A 6,613-nucleotide genomic window follows, 5' to 3' on the forward strand; every position below is an offset into this window, starting at 1 on the left:
TGCTGCGGTCAGATGACCCTAGCCAGGTGTTTGTCCAGTGAAGGACCCCAAGGGGAGAGCATCACCTCCCTTGAAAGCCCATTCCAGATTCTGGCAACCCTTACTGTGAAGAAGTTCTTTCTACTGTTCAACCTATGCATAAAAAGTGGTGGCTGTGCCTCAGTCCATCTTCCAGGTCATTCAAAGACAGGTTGACTCTGTCTCTCTCCATTATTTCTTTAACATCCTAAGCACTAGGGCAGTCTCTTCATCAGTTGTTAAACAGTTGCTGCACTTTACTGCAGAGGTAGATGCATTTCTTTGGTGGGAGGAGTTGGATCTTACCTGTAAAATTCTTTGGGACCTTATGAGATGAGCATCAGCATTATCTGTGTGAGCTCTTCTCATTTATCTATGTTCCAGCTAAACCTTATAGGCTGATCACAGTCCTGCATATTTATCCATCCCATCCCCCAAACCAGCTGTTGGACTTAAAGGTCATTGCTCAACTGCTAACAATTCACATTCTGCCTTTCCTGCCAAGATTTTGGGAGAGAGGGAATAAAAGTTGCTTTCCTATCATAAATGCATGATTGAAAAACCTTCCAGCCAGGGGAAGCAAAATGTGAGATGTATCAGCCCTTTAAGATATGTGGCAAATAATCCCAAACTGGAGATAAGTCTGGGACAGAAAGATTCGGTCACACTCCGGTTCCCATGTCCTGGGCTTTTTGGATATGGGATGTTGGGTCACACCCCATGCCCATCAAAGATGCCCCAAAACTGAGTTTTATCATGCTTTAATGTAACCATTCAAAGTTGGGGTACAACTCCAACCTTGAATGGTGAAACTGAGGCACACATGGGTAAGCAACTGAACCAAAGGCTCAGAGAATGAGCAATAGGAGCCAGGGCTTTGTAGCTCTGTGCCCTGTGTATCAGACCTATTGATCACACAGTCTTGCTTTGACAGCAGATGTGGTATTTCATGTACTTCGGAGGTTTAATTTTTCCTGGTGTGCCAACAGATATTGAACACTAGGCTCAATGAACACCTCTGAGTAGCAGTCGAGGTGATGCCCTGGGGCTTCACAGCTCCCAGACTGCTGCTGTCACATCTGAGCCTAGATGGTCCTCAAACCTGAGGGACTGCTCACCAGGCTGCTCCCATAGAATCCCATACCATAAAATGCGGCACTTGGAAGGCACAAGAGCCACAGCACTGGCTGCAGCCAGGAAGCCTGACAGACCCATCTCAGACTGGGGCTCTCAGGACTTCCAGCTTCCCTGCCTCAGAGCCAAGTCTCAACAGAGACCCTGCTGCAGCACAGTGACCCTGGGCACCCCAACTAAGGCTCACTCTGCAAGTCTGGGGTCGGGGACAAATAGGCAGGTGTAATTGGCCATGCTGTTCACCAGAGCGTCTGGTTCGTACGGGTTTGTTAGACGTTGCCGTTGCTCGAGGAAAAGATGGCCTACTATCAAGTTGGATTCCACAGGGTCCTCAGGGGTACTCGCCTGTCTTTGCTGTAATAAATGTATTTAGTAGGGAGGAAGATGTATGTTCCATCCCTCCTGGTCCCCTCTTTCAATCCTCCTGTCAGTCTTCGCGTTTTGGGGCTCCACCTCCCCCACACCCCACCTAATGCCAACCAATGATGTTGAATCCCGGTCTTCTGGGTTTGGCATGGTACTGGTACATGGGTCTTGGCCTTTTGAATCAGTATAAATGTATACAGCTGTCAGTTCGCCTCACTTTGCTTAAGCCACAGTGGGACTGGCCTAGCCTCTTCCTGACCCCAGTTACCTTGTCTCCCAGCGTCAGTTCCCCCTTTCCTTGGCCTGTAGTTGCCGTGGCATGGAAAGCTGTCTCTCCTTCTCTTCGCAGGTCCCTGGTGGGCCCAATCCAGTTGCGAGATGTCAGGAGTCCACAGCTCTGTTTCAGGTGAGTAATATAGCAGTTCTGGGCTTGAATTATCTCCAAAAACCCTTCCTGGGGCTACCACCACTTTCCCTCAGTGGGGCTTTGCTCTGCTCCAAGCTGCTTGTTGCTTGCTGGGGAACCCACTTCTGGTTCCTCCTATCTGTTGTCCAATGAGGTTTTTATTCCCTTTTCAAAGGGCCGGCCAGCAAATCAGTGCCGGCACACGGCCATAAAATGCGCCCATGCTGGCACGGGAACCGGTCCCAGCTTCTCCTGTGTCAGCTGCTTTTTGCTTTCTTTCCTTCTGGTGCAACGTTCTCTCCAGCTGCAGCTCCATGCCCGCTGCTCCTTCAGCTCGGTGCAGCTCTGCACTGGCTCTGCTTGTCTCCCCCTGCAGGTAAGTTCTCTTCTGGAGTTTTATTTTTGTCACAGCAAGTTTCTGACAGTTTTGCTGTCTCTGGGAAAGTTCACTGAAAAAGCAAGATTTTCCACAGAAATGTCTTTTGATGACTCAACTTTATCCTCTCTAATGCCTCAGTTCCCAAATGAGAACAAAAACAGCAATTATTATCTATACAGTTCCTCTTCAGGGCATGTTGTAGGGCCTTCTGGTCTGCTTAAGGACACAGGAGCTCTGCTTTTGACTGGGGCCTGCAGGTGCTGTCCTGTTACAAATAACAGGCACCCTACAGACCAGTTTTTGTGCCTGAACACAGGCAGAACTGTTCCTGGAAAGTATCACAGCAAAGCAAAATGGGTGAAGAATGGGGGCCTCAGACAGTGTTTTCAAGAATGGGAGGAAAGATGTTAATTTGCAGGTATCAGGCAGTATTTGAAAGCTTTGCAAACCCTCCTGTTGGAAGGAATGCAAGGGCTTCGCCAGCTGATGGGGAGCAGACCTTGCAAAATGAGTGGTGCTTCACAGAGCATTCTGAGAACAATTTCAGCTTCGGAAGAGGGCTCTGAACTACAGCTGAATGATAGGCCTGTGTGAAGCAGCAAGTATTCACTTTGGATTCAGATTTGGCCAGTTTGGAGGGACAGCAATTCAATTTGGTGATGCGAATCACTGTCCCATTTCGATTCAGTCGATTTTGATTTGGAGATTTGGTGCTGATTCAGAGATTTGGCCATAGACTGTAATGGGGAATCACTAAAATACCTATAACTTTGTCATTTTTTTTTGCAGATTCAGATGAAAACATCAGGGATGGTAGCTCCTTCTGAGGGCATGAAGCCTGCCAAGTTTCAAGGAGATAGGTGCAGGGGTTTCTTGGAAAGTGTACCCCAAACTGTTGAAAGCAACACTAGTATCACTTGTGTGTGTTAAGGCAGAGCAGGATGAAAACGGCAGGGATGGTAGCCCCTTGTGCAGGCACGAGGCCTTGCTGCAAGCCTTCCAAATCTTCAAATCTCCCTGAATTGATTCAGAGGCTTCCGGTTCGATTCGAACCTTTTAATGGATCTCCCAATTTGATTCGGATTTGGAGATTTGGCCACCGAGTTGAGCCGAATCTCCTCCGAATCGAATCGGCTACTGAAGCTTTGCACAGCCCTACTAAATGACAGAGTGCAACAGGCTGCAGTAAAAGGTTTTCTTATTTTCAAACATTTTAAAAATTGTGTTCCTTTTTTGGGGGATGAAACTATACATCGAATTTGACTCAAATCATGGATGGTCCTAGCTTTCCTGAGCTACCTTCCTTGGCGAGTTCACTGAAAAAAAAATGCTGCATTCAAATCTAAACTTTATTGTGAAAGTGTTTGTGAAGCAGCCTGCTCCCGAGGAGATCTTTTTTGCTTTGATAGCGATAGTGTCATGACTAGGAGCCAGAGCCAGTGGATATCAAGGTATGAGATATAGCTCTGTTTTTCTGTACGAGAACTAAATGAGGAGAATTCAAACTAAGCTGAAAACAGCTCTTGTTTTAAGGTTCACTCACACTTTTTGACATAACTGCTACACTTTTCTTTCCTCCCAGCACTACACTGTTTCAGGAACAGATCTATTAAGAATATGCTGATGCCATGATAATTAATGTATTGGGAGAATCCCAGGCCCAGAACCAGTTATCCTGTTAATGGCAGCAGTCACAGGTCATCATTCTGATGTTGTGCTAGTGTAAATCAGGAGCCGTTTCTCTGAAGCCAGGAAAGATATTTGTGTAAATACTCTTCAGTGTAAGTGAACATGTATATGGCCCCACACTGCAGAAGCCTCACTTGGACCACCATGATGCAGAGAATGAATGAATATTTCTGGTTTGTATAATCTTGCTTTCTCAGAGTCTTTATAGGAAGGTCCTACGCTGAGCTTGGACACCTTGTGTGTGTTAAAGGGGCCGTTACCAAGAGGAGGAGGGAACCCAGGGCCCGTTGGCCAGCCCAGTACAGACTTAATGGCAAAAAGGGACCTTAAATAAGATGACCACCCACCCCAGGTGTAGGCAGTGATTGGCAGGCCTGGAGTGGAAGTGGAGGGTCAGGTGACCCAAGGAGAGGCTCAGAAGCCCAGGGCTTGGCTCAAAAAGGGAAGTCTGGCCGTAGGAGCCACAGGAGGGGGAGCTCCAGGAACGAGCCAGCCCAGATTGCCTGGTATGGACTTTGCGCCACAGAAGGGCAGAAGAGACCCTGTACTGTGAGCAACACAAGATAAGATCCTTGAACCTTTTGCATTGCACCACCACGGGGTATGATTAACTCCAACAGGGCAGCTTGTGTTTGCCGAGCCCTATGTTTTGGGAGCAGACACTCATGCGTTTGATTTACATTTGGACCGAAGGACCAGAGCGACTCTAAGGGGTGGATTGGAGGCCACTGGGGTGTGGCAGGGGCATGCAGCTGAGAGCACTCATATTCCAGGGTGTTGAGTACTGGCAGGAGTTCAGATACATTCAGAGGGAAGATTGTAGCATGTCAGAGGACTGCAAATCTGACAGCAAAGACTGGAGAGCATAACTCCTGTGCCTGCAAGGATGTGCTTAGGAGCCAAGTGGCCTAGAGCCCACGAGGGGCTACAGCTAGAGTCTGAGAACCTAGGGTCCTGGTGCAGTGGACCCTGGGCAGCAGGACCCAGCCAAATTAAAAGTAAGCTGAGGCCAGGAAGGGCCTGGGTTCAGACAAGGCCCACCCCAAAACTTGCATCTATCTCTTGGGGGCAGCTTCTCTCCAAAACTGTAACACCAAGTCGTGGCAGGGGAGATAACCATGAGGGGGAAGGACCCAGAGAGTCAGGAAGCAGGGTGAGATAACCATGTGGGGGAAGGACCCAGAGAGTCAGGAAGCAGGGGTGAGGAGGTCGGGGCCAGGAAACATGTTACGCCAGCACCAAACATTCAAGTTACAGTGTGATAACTGCAAAACTTGAGTTGTCTCAAGCCCCCAACCTGGGCTGGAACAGAGTCTGTGGAACAGACATATGCAACACTCATTCACCAGCAACATCCGCGTACAGTGTGAGCACACCAGAACGATAATGCTTTGCATAGGTATAAATGACAACACCAGGTACAGGCCAGCCAAAACTCAAGCCCCAGGACATCATGGGATCAAGCCAAATGACCTCAGTGCCTGAAACAATTTCAATTAGGGATAATTACCCTAAGTGCTGGGTACATTATGTTTCTGTCCACAGCAATCTGTGCCTGAATATTGCTCTCTATGAACTGTACAAGATGCAATGCTTATGGGAAGTTCCTGTGCTCAGTGTCTAGGTTATGCTGCCTCTCAGTTTATTAGGGAGGCTCTGTGGTTTTTGTGTTTTATTATTTTTAATGGGGTATTATTTTTTGTTTCTGGCCATTTGTTTGAGAAATCACTCCCAGGGGAGTTTCTTTTGATCGCTTGGTTGCCAGACAGAATGACATCAGACAGACGCTCGGAGGAATGATAAAAAGGCAAAGCTTCAGTCTTAATAACATCCACTGGCAAAATGCAGCAAGTGAAATTAAATACACCATGCAGTACCAATCAATAGTGGCGTCTGGGGTGTGGGACAGGGGTCTGCAAAGGAGAGCTGCTCCCTTCCGCATCCCAGCAGCCACCTCCATATGCTCTCCCTTGCCAGTAGATTCATTTTCTATTTTGAAAGCCATAGACAAAGAAAGTGAAAAATGCGCTAGGTCACAAGCAGAGAAGTAGGGTGAAAATGTCTTTCCCCACCTCAATCCTGCCCTCGAACATCCCTCTAAAGACCCACCGAGACAGCCATCCTGAGCCACAGCCCCCTCCCCGGTTCCAGTTCTCCCAAAGCAGATATCATGATCCGTTTCAATACTGATCATGCCAGCGACAGTGCTGTGGTATTTTGTCAGCTAGACAAATACTACATACATTCTTGACACCAGGGATTGGGTTGGAACCCTTGAATCTGCATCACTTACCAGGGAGGCAGATTGGGACCCTAGTCTCTAAAAGGAAAACATCATGCATTAATGCATCGTGCAGCTCCAAGCTCCCACCCTCCTGATTTGTAATCCCATTGTTGTGCTTGGAAAGCATAATCAGAAGTCAAATCCCAGACTATCTTTGGCTCTAGGTTTCCCCTGGCTGCTTCACTGCCTTCTGAAACCCCGACCAGCTTGCAGATAGGACTCTGAGAGACTAGCATGCTAAGAGCTCACCATCCCTGTCCAGGCTTGCGTGCCAGTCCCTCTACCAGCAATCTCCTCAAAAATGCACTCTGACTGGCACTGCCTATATAAAGACACA

The sequence above is a fragment of the Alligator sinensis genome, unplaced genomic scaffold (genome assembly GCF_000455745.1).
Source record: "Alligator sinensis unplaced genomic scaffold, ASM45574v1 scaffold1496_1, whole genome shotgun sequence".
NCBI lineage: Eukaryota > Metazoa > Chordata > Crocodylia > Alligatoridae > Alligator > Alligator sinensis.